Raw genomic sequence first — 22874 nt, forward strand, 5'->3', positions numbered from 1 at the left:
GTGTGTGTGTGTGTGTGAGTCTGTGTGTGTGTGTGAGTCTGTGTGTGTGTGTGTGTGTGTGTGTGTTGGATAGATGCTGGAGGGTGGCTAATCCATGTCTTGCACATGAGCACTTGATGAATATTGAATTAACATTTAAGTGAATTAATATGAGCCAGAATAAGAAAAATACTGGCGGAATACTAACAAAGCCTTGTGGGTCTTATAAGGGGAAAGAGTTGCGTTTAGGGAATATTGGTGTTCTGTGATTAGAAATATGATGGAGAATAATAGAAAAAGATGAGAATTGAGAAAAGCTTTGTAGATTTTACCATTATTGGTGACTTGTTTTTAAATGTTTTATTTATATATAATTTACATATATTGAATTGCACAACGTTTATATGAGTACAACTCAGTGAAATGCCACAAATAAATATACCCAGGTAACTTCAACCCAGATCAAGATACATAACATTTTCTTCACTGAAAAAGGTGCCTTGTGCCCCTTCTTATTAATTCTTTCTCAAAGAAGTAAGCATATTCTGATCTCCATCATCTTAAATAGGTTTGGCTTGTTTTTGAACTTGCTTATGGCATATTTGCCCTTTCCAAGGGTAGTGAGAGTTGACGCCTGAATCTCTTTCTTTTCTATCATTGGCATTGTTGGATGAATTTGGAGGTAAATCAGATGATAGGTAGTTGGTACTGTGGCCCTGCTGTTTTTTTTCCAGTGTGATATATACCAACATCAGAGAGATATTTCTTAGTTTTCATTAATAGTAACTTTTTAGAGGTTAGTTTTAATGACCAGAAAATTTGTTTAGCATGTAGGGGTTTGAATTGCTTCCGTAGATAACATAGTTGTCTGGCTTGCTTTCATTACAGTATTCTCTAGGCATATAGCCAAGAAGTAGGTAGAAGAGATCTTGGATTGCCTCCTTATATAGCTCCTTTTTGGAACCTCTTTATTAGTAGCTTCTAGACATTATGTAAGTTAGCTTTCAGGCATTTCAGATTACTTAATAAGGTATTTGAGTATTTCTGATTGTGATTGTAGGGGGAGGAACAAATTGGTGCACTTTTGTGTACAGGTAAGTATCCACTCTCAACCAGAAAGATTTTGCCATTTATGTGTAAAGAATAAGAATGCTACCTTAAGGACAGTTGCACAAAAGTTTGAATGGTTAAAATCCATGAAGGACACTTTGTAAATGGATCTGCAATGGAATTATTGATCATGATTTTTTTCTTGTAGTGCTTGAGTCATTTTTTTCCAAGTGGGATTAATGGTTACAGCATTGTTTTTCATAAATATTGAGCACTGGAAGCCTTATTGTAGTGTAACAATTGGTGCTTTGGGAAGAAAGATTTTTTTCTGAAATATGTATCACTTATAATAAAGTTGTTAAAAGTACATAACAATGAAAGTATGTATCATCACATTCTAGTATGCCAAGTTTTGAGGAATATGTTTTGTAAATTGTGCAGAAGTGGACATGAAAATACTTTCTAATTAATGTTTGAATTGTGAATGTTTTTGAGCTTATGAATGAAAGTATTTATATAAAGTTTTGTTTTTTGGAATTTGTACCAAGTTTGCTTAATATACTCTTGCTCCAAGAATTTTAATTGTTGTCTTGAAGAAATAAAACCTCATCTGTGAACTTTTATTATGTAGGTTTTGTATTTGTGAAGTATAGAAGGCCAAAGTAAAATTGATTAGATTAGACATTGAAAAAGTTTGTTTATTATCTATAAAATATTAATACTTTATATAATAGCTTTTTTGGGCTAGAGTTAGAATATTACAGACAAAGCAATTAGCATGTTATTATAGCTTTAAGACCTGACTTCTGTGTGTAGAAAAAAAAATATTTAAGGGTATGTTCTATGTTTTTGTGTTGTTTTGAAAAATGAATGTTATATTTGAATTTGGTTTTGGGAGATTTAATTTTTTTGTATTCAGAAAAACCTTGTTTCCGTGGTTGTATTTCTCCCAGCCTTCACTTGTTTTAACTGGGTTAATTGTTATACACAATTCATTTAGTACCACACTAGGGTAAGACTGCAGATACATAGAGCAAATAATGTGGTTCCTGCTCCAAAGAGGTCATTATCTAAGATACAACTTAAGGAGTGCTTAATAATGAAATATTTGAATTACTGGACTGACACAAAATCATATGAACAGTATACAGTAAGACTGGAAAAGATTCTTGGGAAAAATACTATTTAATCTAGATTTTGAAGAAGTGTTATGTAAAGATTGGTGGAGAGGGTAGGGAGTATCAGCTAGGGGGAGGGTATGTTAAAAAGCACAGAGATGGATCTTGTGGAATGCAAGCATTTTCCCTGTTTGAAGTAGCATCTATTTTAAATGAATGTAATGAAAAATAAAGCTTATAAGGTTGTGGCCTGAACTGGAGGAATCTAAAAAAGTTTGGATTAGAAATAAGGAATTCTACTAAAGGCCATTGAACAGAAATACATGAAGGAAAATGAGAAAGATCAGCAGCCAGATATAAAATGATTAGAGAAGCGATTGAAGTGAGTAAGGTCAGTTAGAGGTTATCATCTTGGTGAATGGCGGGGAGGGTATATTAGGAATAAGAATGGGTAGTTTTAAAATAAAACAGGCGAAAAATGTGGCTCCTAAGTTTGTAGTGCAAAGTTAAAATAAGAATGGAACCATTTTATTATCTTCTGGTATTGAAAATAAACTTACTTGGAGACACAGTTTGCAAGTAAGTTATTAATACCGATTGAAGTATTATTGTACATTTGCCTTAGCCTATAAAAAAAAACTTACGAGCTTTTTAAAAAACCTTTGATTTGAAAACTAAGTAAAACCCAAGATAGTTATGCTATAGTGGTATTTTCTGAATTGCTAGTACTTTCAACTAAAAAACTATTTGAGATGAATAGTAAGAAGAGCTTGTAATTGTATTGCTGTGTTTGGAGTTATAATAGTACATTTAAGCCATGGTTTAAGAGACATTCTAATTGGTATGGGAGTTGGTATGAAAACAAAAGATAACAAAAATTAATACCTGGACTACCAGTGTTTAAATTTTTAAAAAATAGATATTGTTTTAAAAATTGGGGACAGTTGAGAACACACTGCTTTTATGAGGGGGATCCCTAAAATGTAGTTCCCTCTGGGATATTTAAGATGTAATATGTTTGTCTTTACTGGAGTTTTTAAGAGCTCTTAAATTGAATGTATACTGTTGTCTTACAATGAATACCATTATTCTTAAAATGGAATTAGAAAATATGAAAAAATTATAAAAGTAACATAATTTTAAAAGTATTTTTCTGCCTTTTCTGTCTTTTTTAGGGTTAGTAAATAGAACAGAGTTTAGGAGTTAATAGAGTCTTGGAGTTTTAAGACAGTATGTTAGCCTTATAACAAGTTTATATTTTAACCACTCTCACAGTATAGACTTAACTTTGGTTAGTAAAGAAGTTAGTGCAGTTTCTGGCACCGTGGTAAAATAGTGAGGTACATTTGACTCCATCCAAATTACCTGTGGAGGCAAATCAGCTAAAGCAAAAGAGAATAGGTTATCCCCTACCATCGGTGGGAAAAAGATTTCATCCACATCTCTGAAATTTGGGGTTTCTATGTAGATAGAGTGGGTGAGAATAGATGACAGCAGAACAATCTACTGTTCCTTGATTATTGAATGAACTGGTGGTTTGGGAATAGGAAGCTTGCTTGAAAGCCCTGCCCTAACCTCTTTCTTAAATAGTTCCCAATTTATACTTTTTTGTGGCTGCAAACACTGGAAATAGACCTATCCTCACCTATGTTCGCTGCCATGGGTCTCTGCATGCTGAAAAGCCATGAAAAATCACTACATAAGTAAGGAGAGGCAGCAGTTTAAACGGGTTGGAAACTAGGAAACCAAATTGACTATTCCATATATATTGATCCAACTGAAACAGCTCATACAGTACAGGAGATAGAGGTAACCGTCAGCGGCTGTGGTGGAAACAAAAGTCTTATGCAATGAAACCGAATGTCTTAATGGTGGCATTGCCATTAACAGTGATACAAATGGCTTCCTAAGTAGGTGTCCTTTGGTGTGACGTTGCTCGCCTAATCATCTCCTGGTTCATCTCATTTTCCGAGCCTTATTCACCAACTTTCCTGTCAAATTTGATTACCCAGTACCCTTCTAACAGCTTTTTCTTAAATTAATAGGAATTGATTTCTTTCCCACTTTCCTCCCCTTTACAAATTGAATATAAAATTCTTGATATGTGGTTTTATAAAAGTTTCATCTAAGTAAAAATAACAAATGTTTGAAATAAAGGAATGGCAAAAATGATACTAAAACTTGTAAGTTTCATTCATATCAAGCAAAGGCTAAAACTTTTCTAGGCCAAAACCTTTGAATGAGAAAAAGGAATTTTTTAATTAATAAAAAATTAGGACCACTAAGCAATATTAGGCTTGAGCGTTTGTGTGATGAACTCAGAGCACTGAAACATATGAAGTAGAGTTTCTTTAGAGAAATTGGTAACATCAGTCTTTTCAGGAGACTTTAACACTCAGATTTTAATAGATCAAGTAAACAAAAATTAAGGCTATAAAGATTTGAATAACAATATGCTTTATTTAATAGGTGTATGTCAAACTTTGTTCCCAATAAAGAAATACACATTCTTTTGCAATTTATGTGAATTAAAAAATTTTTTTAAATGTCTTGGGCTTGCGAATTTGAAACTTTAATAAGAGAAATTATATAGGTCAGTATTTTTTGACTACAGTATAGAAAAGCTAGATGTTAAAGCCAAAATGATTGCAACTACTTGGACGATTAAAACTCTGTATCCTACAGGAACTTGAGCCTAAATTTCATACTATTTAAAAAGGAACAACAGTGAAGACATGACACATCAAAACTGATGAGATGAATATCTTTTTAAACATGGTGGATTAAATAACCATTTACTTTGATATCAAACCCCTACTAGAATTATAGTAATTTTTTTTTTAATCATAGGCTGTCAAGGACAAAGACTACTGGAAATTTGATCACAGAACTAAAACTTTGGAAGCTGGAAAGCAACAACTTCGTAGCTCTAAGAAAACTCAACTTTCTACTTTCAGTGGGGAAGGCCTAGAATGGTCTACAATTATGCTGTTGAACCCTGGGGTACTTCAGGAATTTAGTGGCTGCAGGTACCTTGAAAGAATTGTCTAAGAGTTAATAACAAGTTAACAACACTCATGGTGCCAAGAAACTTTATCCAAGTTTCTTTTCTGATATTCAAAGGGAAAATCTCTGTTCTTGAACAGTAGGTAAGCTCAGGTTAAGGGTGTCTGTCATACTCAAAAACAGAGAATTGAGTAGAAATTTACATGTTGAACTGGGAATCATCTACAGTCTCTTTTCTCCTCCTAGTTCTGAGAATACTAGGTATCAGGCTTCTACCCCCAGATGTGAGATTGGAAGATTCATCCTGCTGTAGCAAACCTGATTATCAGGAAAAAAGACCAACAGATAATAATAGATAAGGATCCACTAGGGAAATCATCAGGCTGATCATCTCACACTGACACCTACCCATTAACACAGAACTTCAAGGCAACTTTTTAAAAAAAGATTCTTTTCCATTATAGTTTATCACAAGATGCTGGATATAGTTCCCCATTCTACACAGTAAGACCCTGTTGTTTATCCATTCCATACACAGCAGCCTGCCTCTGCCAATCCCAAACTCCCAGTCTATCCCTTCCCTGCCCCCAGCCGCAACCCATGTTTGTTTTCTGTGTTTATGGGACTGTTTCTATTTTGTAAATAAGTTCATTTGTATCATATTTTAGATTCCCCATGTAAGTGATGTCATATGGTATTTGTCCTTCTCTGACTTACTTCACTTAGTATGATAATCTCTAGGTTCATCAACTAGACAACTTTTAGGTGTTTCATTTTTAAATATGAGATTAAGGATCATTAAACATTTTAGGATAACCACAATAAGAAAGAGAAGAAGGAAATAGAAACTTTCTATTAAGTTTTAAAACTTTCTATTTAAGTTTTAAAAGAAAACTTTAAAAAGTTACTGATATCTTTGCAAGTAAGGGGATAATTGTATCTTTGAAATAAGAAAGGATGCTAGAAAAAAGCAGTCCTCAGAAAAAAAAAAGACGCGCTCTTTCTTAGACATTTAGACTATGGAATACTTAATAGAAGAGTTAGAAATTTAGGATGTTAAATTTCTAGTTGAAGGTTAGAAGATAAAATTGAGAGTATCTTCCACAAAGAAAGACAAAAGAGATGTAAAGTAGGAGAAGATAAAATTAGAGGATCACTCTTGGCAAGTTCAACATGAGAAAAATCAGAATTACAGAATGGGAGGAAATGGATGGAGGCAATTATTTTAAAATAATTGAACAAAAATCTTGAGTTTCCACATGAAAAGGACTCATAGCATGCACAGCATGGTGACTGAAAAAAAAAGAACCATATAAAAGTACATCATGATGGAATTTCAGACACCAGAAATAAAGGGAAGATCCTAAAAGCTTTCGGTTATGGCGCATATAAAAGAGATTAGGAATCAGTAACATTGGATTATTAATATTAATAATATTAATATTATTTCAATCAATAATGAAATAATGCCTCAGAATCTTGAAGGAAAGTTATTTCCAAACTACTAATTCCGTACCTTCCCAAGCTGTCAAAATGTGGGAGTAGGCTAAAAATATGAAACATGAGGTTGTTAGAATATTTACTTCAAATGTACTGTATCTCAGGAAGTTACTAGAGTACATGGGCTCTATCAGAATGATTGGGTAAATCAAAAAAAGGAAGGATCCAGGAAACAGGATTTAGTACAGGAGAAAATGATGATTGTGCAGGGAGATGCAAGGAATGTGGCTGTGCAGCAGGTCTGAAGAATAATCAGTTCCTGAGGAGGACAAAGGGATCTAGATGGTATGTCTTCTGAAAATACACACGCAAGATATAGAAAGGATTTTTGTGACTTTATTCATAAGGGATATTTATCTGTACTTTTATTTTCGTGTGTTTGAGAAGGATTGGTGTCAATTCTTCAAACGTTTGGTTTAAAGGTAGATTTCACCAGAGAAGCCATCTGGTCCTGGCTTTCCTTGTGGGGAGCTTTTTCATTACTTACTCAATCTCTTGTTATCGATGTATTCAAGATTTCCTGTGTCTTCTTGAATCAGTTCTGGTAGTTTGGTTTTTTTCCTAGGAGTTTGTCCATTTCTTCTAGGTTTCTTAATTCGTTGCCATTCAATTGTACACTTCCCTTATAATTTTTTATTTCCTATTATAAAGCCAGTATTAAAACCTTTTTCATTCATGATTGTAATACACCTTGAGATATTTTAGGTTTGGTTCCAGACCACCACAATAAAGTGAGTCACATGAACTTTTTGGTTTCCCAGTGCATATAAAAGTTATGTTTACACTATTCTGAAGTCCATTAAGTGTGCAACAGCATTATGTCTTAAAAACAGTGTCCATACTTTAGTTAAAAAAAAACTCCATTATTAAAAAATGCTGACCATCATCTGAGCCTTCATCAAGTTGTAATCTTTTTTGCTGGTGGAGGGTCTTGCCTCAGTGTTTACGACTGCTGACTGATCAGGGTGGTGGATGCTGAAGGTTGGGGTGACTGTGACAACTCTTAAAATAAGACAACGGTGAAGCTTGCCACATCGATTTACTCTCCCTCTCACTTGAACACTTAGAGGCCATTGTAGGGTTATTAATTGGCCTAATTTCAATATTGTTGTGTCTTAGGGAATAGGGAGACCTGAGAAGAGGGAGAGAGGTGGGAGAACAATCAGTCAGTGGAGCTGTCAGAACACACAATATTTATTAAGTTCACCATCTTATGTGAGCATGGTTTGTGGTGTGCCAAAAGAGTTACAATAGTAACATCAAAGATGATTGATCACTGATCACCATAACAAATATGTAATAATGATGAAAAAGTTTGAAATGTAAGAATTACCAAAATGTGACACACCGACACAGAGTGAGTAAATGCTATTAAAAAAATGGTGCTGATAGACTTGCTTCATGCAGTGTCACACAAACCTTCAGTTTGTTAAAAAAACACAGTAACTGCGAAGCTCAATAAAACAAGGTATGCTTGTAATTTGTCTTTTTTTTTGGTCAGTACCTAGCTGAAGGTTTGTCAATTTTGTTGATATTTTCAAAGAAGCAATATTTGGTTTCATTGATTTTTATTTTTTTAAAAATTTCTGTTTCATTTCTGCTGTAATCTTTATTATTTCCTTCCTTCTGTCTGCTTTGGGTTTAATTCGCTCTTTTTCTGCTTCCTTAGGATAGATGGTTAGGTTATTGATTTGGTATCTTTTAAAGTAGGCATATATAGCTATAAATTTCCCTTTAAACACTGCTTCCACTTCATCCCACCAGTTTTAGTGTGTTGTGTTTTTGTTTTCATCTCAACATATTTTATAATTTCTCATGTGATTTCTTCTTTGATCTAATGAATATTTAGGAGTTTGTTGCTTAATTTCCACATATTTGTTACTTTTCCAAATTTTCTTCTGTTATTAATGTCGAGTTTCATTCCGTTATGGTTGGAGAACATACTTCATATGATTTGATTTCTTTTAAATGTGTTGAGACTTGTTTTATGGCTTAACATATGGTCTATATTGGAGAATGTTCCATGTGCACTTGAGAAAAAAGTGTGTTCTGCTCTCCTTGAGTATTCTTTAGCTATCTGTTAGGTCTAGTTAGTTTATAGTGTTCAAGTCTTTTATTTTCTTATTGGTCTTCTGTCTGGTTCTATCCATTATTGAAAGTGAGGCATATAAGTCTCCAACTATTTTTGTTTTTGGCTGTTGTCTGTTTCTCCTTTCAATTCTGTAAGTTTCTGCTTCATATATTTTGAGGCGTTGTTGTTAGGGATATATATGTTTATAGTTCATCCATAATTTTTAATGAATTGACCCTTTTATTATAAAATGTCCTTCTTTGTTTCTAGTAATGATTTTTTTCTTAATATCTTATATCTGATAAGAATATAGCCACCCTAGCTGTCTTTTGGTTATTGTTTGCATTGTACATCTTTTTCTATCCTTTCACTTTAAATTTACTTGAATCTAAAGTGTCTTTGAATCTGAAGTATGTCTCTTGTAGGCAGCATATAGTTGGATTGTGTTCTTTTACCCATTCTGCCAAATCTGCTTTTTGACTGGAATGCCCAATTAATTTGCATTTAATGTAATTACTGATAAGGTAGATTTTATGTCTTCCCTTTTGCTATTTGTTTCCTATATGTCTGATGATTTTTTTCTGTTGTTCCTTTATTCCTCTATTATTGTCTTCCTTTGTGCTATTATTGTCATGCAAATTGTCTTTCTATGTCTTTTAAATCCAATAGGAGAAAAAAAGAGTCACAGATTTTTAAATTACAGTGTCTTTTATGTTTACTTATCAGGTTACCTTTACATGCCCTTCAATTCTTCAGGCATACTCAGGTTGCTGACTACTGTCCTTTGATTTCAGCCTGAAGGACACCCTTTAATATTTCTTGTACAGCAGGTCTGCTAGCAGCCAGTTCTCGCATTTTTTATTTATCTGTTGAATGTCTTAATTTCTCTTTCACTTTGGGAAAGTAGTTACAGAATTATTGGTTGACAGTCTTATTTTTTTCAGTACTTTGAATATGTCTTCCCATTGTCTTCTGGCTTTCATGGTTTCTGACATGAAATTAGCTGTTAATTTTATTGAGGATTTCTATATGACAGGTTGCTTATCTCTTGGCTTCTTTCAGGATTCTCTCCTTGTTTTTTGAGAGATTGATTATGAAGTATATAGGTGTGAATCTCTTTGAGTTTGTCCTACTTGTGATTCCTTGAGCTTTTGGAGTGTTTAGATTAATGTTTTTCATTAAATATGGAGTATTTTCAGCCATTATTTATTCAGATATTACTTCTTCCCTTCTTTCTCCTCTCTTCTGGGACTCCCATTTTGTATTGGTGTTCTTAATGATGTCCTTCAGGAATATTAGACACACTGTTTTGTTTTTTCCTTTTCTTTCTGCTCCTCAGAGTGGATAATCTCAATTGGTGTATCTTCAGATTCACTGATTCTTTCTTCTGTCTGCTCACATCTGCTACTAAAACCTTGTAGTGAATTTTTCATTTTCATTCTTGTACATTTCAGCTTCAGAATTTCAATTTTGTCCTTCTTCATTATTTCTCTTCTTTTTTTTTTACCAGTTTCAAGAACTATACACATTTTATTTTCTACAGACCTGAATTTGACTTTTTAAAGTTAAATTTACACACATTTACATGCACAAACTCTATCTGTATATTTTTAACAAATGTATATACATTTATATCCTCCATCCCTATAAAGATGCAGAAATTTTCTATCGCCTCAAAAATCTTCTTGTGTTGATATTTTCTGCTTGTGAGACATCCATACTTTCCTTTAGTTCTTTTGACATGGATTTCCTTTAGGTCTTAGAACATATTAAAGCTGATTTATAACTTTGTTCACTAAGTCCAATGTCTGAAGTTTCTTCAGATACAGTTTCTTTTGACCGCCTTTTTTTTTTTTAATGTGTATGAGCCATACTTTTTTTTTATTGTCTTGTCACTTTTTTGTTGAAAACTGCATTTTAAATAATGTGGCAGCTCTGATGATTAGATATTCTCCCCTCCTCAGCATTTGTTGTTGTTACTGTTTGTTGTTGTTAGTTTGTTTAGTGATTTTTTCAGAACTAATTCTGTAAAATATGTATTCTTTGCTATGTGTGGCCACTGAAGTCTCTCTACTCAGCTTAGTGGTCAGCCAATAATTGGACAGTGATTTCCTTAAATGCCTGGGACCAGTAATAAGTCTCCCAGTATTTGTTGAGAGGCTCTGTGTGTTTGTGTGTGTGTGTGTGTGTGTGTGTGTGTGTGTGTGTGTGTGTGTGTGTGTGTGTGTGTGTGTGTGTGTTGGGGCACACCTTCAGCGCTCAGCCAGTAAATTTGCAACTTTGCCTTACCCTTCGTTTCCTGTTTATGCAGAGCTTCCAGGTTAGCCAGAGGTGAGCACTTAGGGCCTTCTCAGGCCTTTCCTGAGCACGTGTACAACCTAGAGCATGTGTGCAGCTCTGGGCACACATTTGACCATCTACATTCTCAGGAATATATTGGAGCTTTTCTAAGTCCCAATTTTTCTTTTTAAGCTTTTTGGTTAGTCTATTGTTGGTCTTATCTGTTATCCACTGCCTCAGTCAGCTGTAACATGATACAATTTTTTCCAGTCATTTTTGACAAATGCCCTTGGGGAAAGGCTTTTTTTGCACTGAGTGCCCTCTTAGGTCAAATTTAAGATAGCTTTGGGAGTGGTGTCTTCCAGGAAACCACCAGACATGTCAAATAATGACAGTCCTCTGAGAATGCAATAGTGAAGGAGCTCTCACCCTCTTCTGACCCCCTCAGGTAACTGCCAGGCTGCTGGTTTTCACCAGGCCTGTGGACTGTTGGCTTTCAAGTCTACTGTGGCGCTAGAGTGGGAGGATGGGAATAGGGCAAAATAAATGCCACAAAGTTTGCTGGTCTCATCAAGATTCAGCCATCTTTCTTGAATAAACTCTCCCCAGATTGCTGCAAGTCTTTGGTTAATTTCTAGAGTTTGGAAAACATTGACTCTGTTTTTGTCAGTGTTCTTGTTGGTTTTATGGAGATGATTTTTGAATCTCCTTATTTTGGTATTTTTGCTGGTGTCTTACCATTGAGATTTCAAAATTCTTTTATATATATAATTTTATTTTAACACACTAGTCATTTAAAAAAATATTTATTTTTGGCTGTATCAGGTCTTAGTTGTGGTATGCGGGATCTTTGATGCAGCATGTGGGATCCTCTGCTGCAGCATGCGGGCTCCTTGTTGCAGTGCACGGGCTTCTCTCCAGTTGTGGCACACAGGCTCAGTAGTTGTGGCATGCAGCCTCTCTAGTTGTGGCCCACATGCTCAGTAGTTGCAACACGCGGGCATAGTTGCGCTGCGGCATGTGGGATCTTAGTTCCCCAACCAGGGGTCAAGCCCATGTCCCCTTCATTGGAAGGCGGGTTCTTAACCACTGGACCACCAGGGAAGTCCCCAAAGTTCTTTCATATTTTAGATATGAGTCTTTTGTCAGGTATGTAGTTTGCACACATTTTCTCCAAATTTGTCACTTGCTTTTTAATCCTCCTCACAGGATCTCTCACAGAGTAGAAAATTTTTATTTTGATCAAGTCCGGTTTATCAGATTTTTTCTAAGGATCATGCATTTGTTATTTCTAAGAACACTTTTCTGTCTTTAGAGCCTGATGATTTTTTTCTATCTTCTACAAGATTAATAATATTACATTTTTCATGTATACCTATAATCCACTTTGAATTAACATTGGTATAGAATGTCAGATTTAAGTCAGTGTTTTGTTTTGTTTTTTCTCTCCACATATATCCAGTTGCTCTAGCACAATTTGTTGAAAATACTTTTTTTCTCCATTGAATTGCTTTTGCACTTTTGTCAAAAAATCAATTAGCCATCTTCCTGTAGGGCTATGGTATAATTTGGGGAGGTTACAGAGGGATATAAGAGGGTAAGTCATTTTCTTACACAGGAAATAATCAGATGCAAAATGAAAAATCAAGATATAACTGTATTGTTTAGAAATTGGTGGGGGGGACTTCACTGCTGTTTTTCATAACATGCTTTATTTGATTTTTAAAATATGTATTTGTATAGCTTTGATTAAAATAAAAACAAAATACTATAGGATAATGCTAGTGCCTTATTTACGGAAAAATTCAAAGCCTTAAATGTCTGTGTTTTTAGTTTTGAAACATTTTTACTGTGGAAAAAATGCTCAGAATAATGCATGGAAAAAACATCCAACTTAAGTATTCAAAAGTACATACCTGCTTAGTCACCCCCTGTCAAAAATTAAAACATTTCCAGATCCTCCACTCTGCTTCTTCCCAAACCTCTTCTTCTCTGTTAGGGTATTACCATCCTACGTTTTCTGGTACTAACTTTTTGCTTTATATTTTTACTATTAAAAAACACATTTTTGAAATTTTTTCTGTTAATGAAATTTATGTAAATGGGTCCTGGCTTTTCCAGCTTTGTTTATGAGCTTTAGTTCTATTGTTGCATATAACTGTAATTCATTCACTTCCATTGCTGTACAGTATGTGAATAGTCCACGGTTTATTCATTCTATTTTTAATGGAAAGTTATTTGATTTGAGTTATTTCCATTTTTAGCCTTCTGTAAATAATGCTGTGCATTAACTTGTACGTGTCTCCTAGTACACACACGCACATGTGTATATTTAGTAAATACCTAAGAGTTTAATAGCTTGGTTTTAGAGTGTATTTATGTTTAATTTCAGAAGATATTCAACATTTTTTTCCCAAAGTGTTTGTAGCAATTTATAGTCATCAACAGAGTTCCTTTTGCAGTTCATCTTCTCCAACACTTTATATTGTTAATCTTTAATTTTAGCCATACTAGAGGGTGTGTAGTGCTGTCTCATAGTGGTTGTATTTTTCATTTCCGTGATTGCAAATGTGATTGAATACCTTTTATTATGTTTATTGAGCAGGTTTTGTAAATATTTTGTGTATTTGAAAAAGAATGTGTATTCTTCAGGTTTGGGGTGCAGTATTTACATGTGTCTGTTAAGTCAGGGGTCCCCAATTCCCAGGCTGTGGACCAGGACTGGTCCACAGCCTGTTAGGAACCAGGCTGCCCAGCAGGAGGTGAGTGGCTGGCGAGGGAGGGAAGCTTCATCTGCGGCTCCCCATGGCTCACATTACCACCTGAACCCTTCCTCCCCCCACCCACTGCTACCCTTGCCCCCCGGTCCGCGGAAAAATTGTCTTCCACGAAACTGGTCCCTGGTGCCAAAAAGGTTGAGGACTGCTGTGTTAAGTCAGTTTTGTTAATCATGTTGTTCAAAACTTCTGCATCCTCACCAGCTTAACTTCTGCATGCTTGTTCAGTTAGGAAGGTATGTTAAAATCTTCTACTGCTATTATGGATTTGTCTTTCTTGTGTTGCTGTCGATTTTTGGTTTACATATTGGAATCCATATTACTAGGGGCACACAAATTTAGAATGGTTTCATGTTTCTGATGAGTTGAACCGTTTATCATTATTGATTCTTTTTTATCTTTGGTAATGCTTTTTTGCTTTGAAATCTACCTTTATTGATAATAACATAGCTGCACAAGCCTTCTTCTTTTTTTTTTTTGCGGTACATGGGCCTCTCACTGCTGTGGCCTCTCCCCCTTTGGAGCACAGGCCCAGCAGCCACGGCTCACGGGCCCAGCCACTCCACAGCATGTGGGATCTTCCCAGACCGGGGCACGAACCCGTGTCACCTGCATTGGCAGGCGGACTCTCAACCACTGCGCCACCAGGGAAGCCCCAAGCCTTCTTATTGTTAGTGTTTGTGTGGTTCATTTTCTCCCCCCAACCATTTATTTTAAATTTTTCTGTGCCTTTATGTTTTAGAAGTATTTCATGTATACACCATATCATTGTTGTTTTACTTTCAGTCCCATCTAACACTCTTAGTCTTTTAATTGTAACATAAAATTTATTTAGATTTCATAATATTACTGGTTATTGGGACTTAAGTGAATGATCTTATTATGTGCTTTCTATTTATTAGGACTGTTGTATTCTTTTTCTCACTTTTCTTGCTGTCTTTTGGATTAACTATTTTTATTACTTCTCCCCTTACCCCGTCTTTTTTTTTTTTAACTGTTGGTTTTGTCTGCTAGCCACAAGTATCTTTTTGTTTATTTGAAAATATCTTTTTTTCATTTTTGGAGAATAGTATCACTGGATATAGAAGATGTTCCAGTATCCACTTTTTTCTGGTGATAAGTCAACCTACTTGTATTGTCATTTCCCATATATAACCAGTCACTTTTCTCTGGCTGCACTCAAGGTTTTCTCGTTGGCCTTTAGTGGCTTGACTATGATGTATATGTAGAAATGGTTCTTTGTGTTTATCCTGCTTGGGTTTGTTGAGATTCTTGTATCTATAAGTTAATGTTTTCTACCACATTTGAGATTTTTTTTCCATTATTTCTTCAGCAAAAATTATTTTGTACCTTCTTTACTTTTCTCACATTCTGTTACATCTTGTTGTACATATGTGTTGAGTTGGGTGTCATCTATTTTGGACTGCCTCATATTGTCCTACTGGTCTCTGAGACTCTTAATTTTTCTTCAGTCATTTTACTTTCTGTTTTTTGGATGGATAGTTTTATTGCCCTATCTTCAAGCTCATGAGTTCTTTCTTCTGCCATCTCTAATCACCTCCTTTGGGTGAATTTTTATGTCATTTATTTTATGTATCAGCTTTTTCTTTCTTATAGTTTCTGTCAACTCTTTGAATGTATTTTCTTTTAATTCTCATAACATACTTTAACATAGTTGCTTGGAATTCTTTATATGCTAACTCCTATATTCAGGGTACTCAGAATTATATCTGCTGACACCCCTTTTTTCCTGAGTATGGATCACTGTTTCCTGTTTCTTTGCATATCATGTAGTTTTTGCTTGAAAACTGGACATTATGAATATATTTTAGTGACTGGACTCTTTTAATGTTCTTCTGAGAATTCTTGTGTGAAGTTTATAGTCAGATTTTGAAGCTTGATTGTGGTTTACATGTTTCTAGAGATTCCACTAATTCCCAGCTGTTCTGCTGGGCTTGGATTCTGTCCTCTGACACTTCAGCCTTGTAGGGCTTCAGCTTCCTGCTGCCTAAACTGTACACAGTTGAATGTACCCTGTTGAAAAAGCATCAAACTCACAGTAAAGCTCTGTTTTTCAAGTGTAGCTTTCTCTCTGGCCTCTGTCAACTTTTCCCCCTCAACTCCTTCAGTTTTCCTCTGTGCGTACATAGTTTATCAGTCATCCAGTGATTTGGGCAAAGTTTACCCTGAGAATTTTTGTTATATTCCTCTTTTGGTTCTCTCACTGCCATGCTTTCTCCATTTAAATTTACAACTGCTTTTCCATGCCTCAGTTCTGAGCCCTTTGGCGATATTATCTTTCTCCAGAGATAGTTTTTGTTTGTTCGTGCCATACCTGAGGTCTCCAGCAGTCTGGGTTTACCTTAATTAAATTTTAAGGATTGAGATTTTTTATTTGGCCACCTAGATGTGTTCAGGTGGGGCTGCAGTGCATGTAAGAACTTTTTTTTTACTTCTGGTTCACTACAGCTTAGTCCTTTAGGATCTCAACTCAAATATTGGGTAACATTTAGTATGGTACTCACCAGTTCTGAACCTTGCAATCTCCATTTGATCCCACTAGCTCTACAACAGTGTCAGAAATAATGATCAGTTTCTCAGCTGCATCAGGTGGATAGGCAAATAACCCAAAGGTAAAAGCATCCTCAGGTGCTGGGTTTCTATCTGTAGGTCTCCATCTTGTCTTGGATCTTGGCCTGGTCATTGTTCACTGTTGTGTTAACTTTTTGATGCCATCAAATTGACGGTTTTTAATATCTTGCTCAGTTTTTCTAGTAGGTCTCAGTGGGTGGGTTGATAAATATTACCTCTTCTGCTATTATTGCAGTTATTTGAATTGACATGTTTGAATCAATGAGTGCAAATGATAGCTTTAGGATAATGTCTCTGTCTCTTGGCTTTGATTTTTTTCTGTGGTGACTTTATTCCTAAATATGTTAATCTCCATGAGGTGGCAAAGATGGCCACTGTCTGCTATGATCTACATCATTGTCATAGCTGTTATTTCCACTGAAGAGTATACCTTTCCCAGTAGTCCTTGAAAACATCATGAGAAGGATTCCAAATTTCCCATTCTAGACTACATTCCCATCCATAATAAAATTATGATGGCTAGGAGAACAAGGTACTCTGATCAGCCTGGGTATCACTTGTTCATCCCTTGATCCAGGGGTGGGCCTAAGATTGGTGCAGCTTTAATAGTTGAGTAAGAGTGTTTCCTTAAAGGAAGATACCATTAGCATAAATAGGAAAAAGAATGTTAGGTAAGGTAGCAGATTGCTCTGCAACAGTTTATATAGATTTATGGCATATCCTGAAAGATTTCATTGTATTCTTGAATCCAGTAAATCTAGCAATAAAATTTCATGAAAGAGTGTAGTTGACTGATAACATTACTTGTAAAAATGATTTTGCTCAGTTTATATATCTTTGAGATTGACAAACTGTGACGTTTTCTAGAGTCACTGTTAGTAAAATACTAAAAGATTTTTATGTCTCCTTTTCCCTTGCCTTCAAAAGTTAAGAGACCTAGATCAATTGTTAATCTAAAATAACTCTTTCTAGGGATAAGAATAATATGTTATCTTTAAGATAGAGTTGCTATATCAGTTAGCTATTGCTGTGTAATAAATTACTCTAAAACTTGGTTTAAAACAAACATTTACTATTAGAACAAGTCTATGAGTCAGGCAGTATTTCTAGTCTTGGCAGGGCTCGTTTAAGTCTGCATTCAGAAGCAGCTCAGGCGGGTGATTCTGCTGCTCTTGGCTGGCTTCTCTAGGATGGCCTGGGGTGGGACATCTGGGCTGTCCTCTTGTCCTCCAGCAGATTAGAGTGGACTTGTTCTCATGGTAGTGGCAGGACTCCAAGAGAGCAGAGGCATACATGGTCTCTTGAAGTCTAGCTCAGAACTGGCAAACTGTGACATTTGTTACATTCTACTGATCTTCCTTATAAGGTCAAGCCCAGAATTGAAAGGACTGGGGAAAGATTCTACCTCTTGGTAGGAGAAACTGCAAAGCCTTATTGCCAAGTGCATGAGTAATGGGATGGTACAGAATTGGGGTTATTTTTGCAGACAGACTTTTTGACTCATGTTGTAGAATTAATTTTTGATGTTATTTTGTTCTAGGTCGAGCCCCATTATATTTCAGTAGGAATTGAGTTTAAGTATAGAAGTTGTGACAAGTGTAAATTAAATACATTGATCTGTCCAGTAGTCCAGGTGACTTGCTTTACTTGTTTAATGGGATGTGTCTGATGAGATTTTGGAAGCATTGTTCATGTATTGAGTTACCAAATACAGGGTAATTGTAGTGCCAGTTGTCTTATGAGTTGTAGGTGTTAATAGATGATTAATTTGTATCTTTACTCTTTTAGTTATAAATGACAATGGTTTTTTGTGTTTATTATTATTATTCTAACCTTCTTAATTTGAGATTTGACTTTATTTTTTCCCTGCTTATTATTCTTTGCATATTGTGATATTTTAAATAGATTTATTGAAGTACCTTTGACATATAATAAATCACACATTTAAAGTGTGCAGTTTGAACGGATTTGATATCTATATACACCCATGAAATCATCACTACAAGATAATAAACATATCCTTTATCCTCAAAGGTTTCTTTATGCTCCTTTGTAATCCTTTCCTATTTATTGCTCCTCCCCTAATGCCCAGACAATGATTGATCTGCTTTCTGTCATTTATGGAGTAGTTTGAGTTTCTAGAATTTTATGTAGATGAAGCTATGCAGTGTGAAATCTTTTTGTCAGCATTCTTTTTCACTCAGCATGATTATTTTCAGATTCATCTGTGTTGCATATGTCATTAGTTAAATTCTTCTTATTCCATTTTACAGATATGATTTAAGGAATAGTGTGTTGCTGGACATATTTTCCCTCAGCTTTTGGCTATTACATATGAAGATGATTATTTGTATGTAAGCCTTTGTGTGAACATATGCTTTCATTTCTTTGGGTAAATACCTAGGAGTAGGTGTATGTTTGACATTTTAAGAAATGGTGAAACTGGGACGTCCTTGGTGGTCCAGTGGTTAAGACTTCTCCTTCCAATGCAGGGGGTGTGGGTTCGATCCCTGGTCAGGGAGCTAAGATCCCACATGCCTCGTGGCCAAAAAACCAAAACATAAAACAGAAGCAATATTGTAACAAATTCAATAAAGACTTAAAAAAATACTAAAAAAAAAAAAGACATGGTGGAACTGTTTTTACAAAGTGATTGTACCATTTTATCTTCCTGTATGTGTGAGTTAGAGTTTCAGTTCCTTCACATGTTTGCCAACACGTGGTATGGTCAGCCTTACTAACTTTAGCCATTTTTGTAGTTGTGTAGTGATAACTTGTTGTGGATTTAATTTGTATTTCCCTATTGACAGATGATACTGAGCATGTTTTCATGTACTTACTTGTCATTCATATATCTTTGGTGAAGTGCTGCTTCAAATCTTCTGCCCATTTTATAATTGGGTTGTTAGTTTTGTTGTAATTGAAGTTTTTTACTTTTTTTCTTTTGGTGGTACGTGGGCCTCTCACTGCCGTGGCCTCTCCCATTGCAGAGCACAGGCTCTGGACGCACAGGCCCAGCGGCCATGGCCCACGGGCCCAGCCGCTCCGCGGCACGTGGGATCTTCCCGGACCGGGGCACGAACCCGCGTCCCCTGCATCGGCAGGCGGACTCTCAACAACTGCGCCACCAGGGAAGCCCTGTAATTGAAGTTTTAAAAACAGATTTATTGGGATATAATTGACATGCAGTGAAATACACATATTTAAAGTATACAGTATGATAACTTTTGAGATACATATATATACACTCAGGAAGTCATCACCACAAAACAAGATAATGAATATATTTAACACCCCCAAAAGTTTCCTCTTGCCACTTTGTAATTCTTCCCTCTTCAGCTACATTCCCCTTTTGGGTCTGTCTTTCAAAAGCATTTAATCTAGGGTTGCTATAGTTAGTGCTGCCTGACTTAAGAGGTTTTATACTCTTTCTAAAGGGAACAGGCATTATTTCTGACTTTGTGTGAGACTAGGGCAATAATTCCTCTCATCCTTTTGAGTGGCTCTTTCCTTCACCTTGGGTAGTTTCCACACAGGCTTGTTCTAATCATTATGCAGCTGAATACTTAAGGGTATGGTAGCTCTATGCAGTTGTCTTCTCTCCAGTATTCTGCCCTGCAATCTCTAGCTGTCATGGCTTCGTTGGACTTCCAGCTGAGTCTCCTCAGTTCAGGGAGACCATCATATTCTATCTGGTAGCTCTTCCCTGGGTGGCTGTATTTTCTTCAGGTGGTAAGTTGGGAATGTTGGAAGGCTCACCGCATTTGTTTCTCTTCTTTTAGGGTTCACCATCAGTGACTGCCTAATATCTGAAAACTTTCATTTCATATATATTTTTTGGTTTCTTAGGCTTTTCAGGTGGAGGGCAACCTCAATCCTTGCTATTCCATCTTAGCCCTTGTATTTTTTTCTTGATATTTCTTTGTTTTTTTAAGTTGTAAAATACGCAACATTAAATTTACAGTCTTAACTATTTTTAGTTGTACAGTTCAGTAGTGTTAAGAATATTTGTACTGTGCAGCCAGATCTCTAGAACTTTTTATTTTGTGAAACTGAAACTCTACCATTAAACACTAACTTTATCCCCCCCTGCCCCATCCTTAACCCTTGGCACCTACCTTTCTACCTTTTTTTTGTGTTATCTTGACTATGTTAGATAATTCATACAAGTGGAATCATACAATATTTGTTATTTTGTAATTGGCTTATTTCACTTAGCATAATGTCCTCAAGTTCATCCATGATGTAGCATGTAACAGGATTTTCTTCATTTTTAAAGACTACATAATATTCCATTGTATGTATATACTGCATTTCCTTTATCCATTTATCTGTTGATGAACATTCAGTTTGTTTCCACCTCTTGAATAATGCTACAAGGAATATGAGTATGTAAATATCTCTTTGAGATCCTACTTTGAATTATTTTGGTATATACCCAGAACTGAGATTACTGGATCATATGCTAATTCTGTTTTTAATTTTTTGAGGAACTGCCATACTATTTTCTGTAATTGTTACACCATTTTACTTTCCCACCTACACTGCACAAGAGTTCCAATTCTCTGTATCCTTTCCAAAGCTTATTATTTTCTTTTCTTTTGGTAGTGGCCATTCTCTTGAGATGTGAAATGATATCTCATTGTGGTTTTGATTTGTATTTTTTTATGATTAGCAGTGTTGAGCATCTCTTCATATACTCTTTGAACATTTGTATATGTTTTTTGATATCTGTCTATTCAGATCTTTTGCCCATTTTTTAATCAGGTTGTTTTTGGGTTTTTTTTGTTGTTGAGTTGTAAATGTTACTTACATATTTTGGATATTTAACCCCTTATCAGGTATATGATTTGTAAAAATTTTCTTCCATTCTTTAGATTACCTGTTCACTCTATCTATTGATTCCTTTGAAGAAGAGGAGTTTTAAAGTTTGTGGTAGTCCACTTTGTCTATTTTTGTTTCTGTTGTCTCTGCTTTTGGTGTCATATCCCAAACTCAATCTCATGAAGCTTTTTGCCTTTTTTTCAGGGTTTTAGCTCTCATGTTTATGTCTTTGATCTATTTTGAGTTAATTTTTTAATGTTGTATTAGGTAAAAATCCAACTTCATTCTTTTGCATGTTTTTTTTTTTTTTTTTTTTTTTTTTTTGCGGTACGCGGGCCTCTCACCGTTGTGGCCTCTCCCACTGTGGAGCACAGGCTCCGGACATGCAGGCTCAGCAGCCATGGCTCACGGGCCCAGCTGCCCTGCGGCATGCGGGATCCTCCCGGACTGGGGCACAAACCCGTGTCCCCTGCACCGGTAGGCAGACTCCCAACCACTGCGCCACCAGGGAAGCCCCTTTTGCATGTTTTGATCCAGTTTTCCCAGCACTGTTTATTTCCCAGCACTATTATAAATGGGATTGTTTTCATAATTTTGTTTTTCATATTGTTCATTGTTAATATGTAGAAGCACAACTGATATTTGTGTATTGGTTTTGTATCCTGCAGTTTTGCTGAAACCATTTATTAGTTTTAACATTTTTTAAAGAAGTTTTAACATTTTTTAAAGAATCTTTAGGACTTTCTATGTATAAGAGCATGTCATCAGCAAACAGGTAATTTTACTTCTACTTTTCCAATTTGTGTGCCTTTTATTTTGTCTTCCTGTCTAATTTCTCTGGTTTGTACTTCCAGTCCCGTTGCGGAGCACAGGCTCCGGACGCGCAGGCTCAGCGGCCACAGCTCACGGGCCCAGCCGCTCCGCGGCATGCGGGATCCTCCCGGACTGGGGCACAAACCCGTGTCCCCTGCACCGGTAGGCAGACTCCCAACCACTGCGCCACCAGGGAAGCCCCTTTTGCATGTTTTGATCCAGTTTTCCCAGCACTGTTTATTTCCCAGCACTATTATAAATGGGATTGTTTTCATAATTTTGTTTTTCATATTGTTCATTGTTAATATGTAGAAGCACAACTGATATTTGTGTATTGGTTTTGTATCCTGCAGTTTTGCTGAAACCATTTATTAGTTTTAACATTTTTTAAAGAAGTTTTAACATTTTTTAAAGAATCTTTAGGACTTTCTATGTATAAGAGCATGTCATCAGCAAACAGGTAATTTTACTTCTACTTTTCCAATTTGTGTGCCTTTTATTTTGTCTTCCTGTCTAATTTCTCTGGTTTGTACTTCCAGTATTGTGTTGAGTAGAAGTAGCAAGTGTGGGCATCTTTACTTTCTTTTTGCTCTTAGAGAGAAAACTTTCAGTCTTTCACTGTAGGGTATGATGTTAACTGTGGGCTTTTCTCATGTGGCTTTTACTATGTTGAAGTGGTTTCCTTCTATTTCTAGTTTATTGCATGTTCCTATCATAAAATGGTATTGAGTTTTGTCAAATGCTTTTTCTGCATTAATTGAGGTAGTCACGTGGTTTCTGTCCTTCCTTCTGTTTATATGATGTATTGCATCAATTGATTTTTATTTGTTGAACCATCCTTGCATTCCAGGAATAAATCCAGTT

General features: G+C 35.6%; 1 protein-coding gene across 12 annotated transcripts in view; it reads left to right on the top strand.

Moving 5' to 3' along the window:
- ZNF644 (zinc finger protein 644) overlaps positions 1–22874 on the top strand; it is a 115870-nt gene that overhangs the window by 7776 nt on the left and 85220 nt on the right. For 4 of the 12 annotated variants that reach the window (XM_028489164.1, XM_028489165.2, XM_055084477.1 and 1 more), the window contains one exon: positions 4998–5176. The exons of the other annotated variants lie outside the window; for them this stretch is intronic. The gene's annotated coding sequence lies outside the window, so the exon portion shown is untranslated. Of the gene's footprint in view, positions 1–4997; positions 5177–22874 lie in introns of those variants that run through there. 12 annotated transcript variants of the gene reach the window in all.

This window comes from Physeter macrocephalus, chromosome 4, assembly GCF_002837175.3.
Source record: "Physeter macrocephalus isolate SW-GA chromosome 4, ASM283717v5, whole genome shotgun sequence".
Classification (NCBI taxonomy): Eukaryota; Metazoa; Chordata; class Mammalia; order Artiodactyla; family Physeteridae; genus Physeter; species Physeter macrocephalus.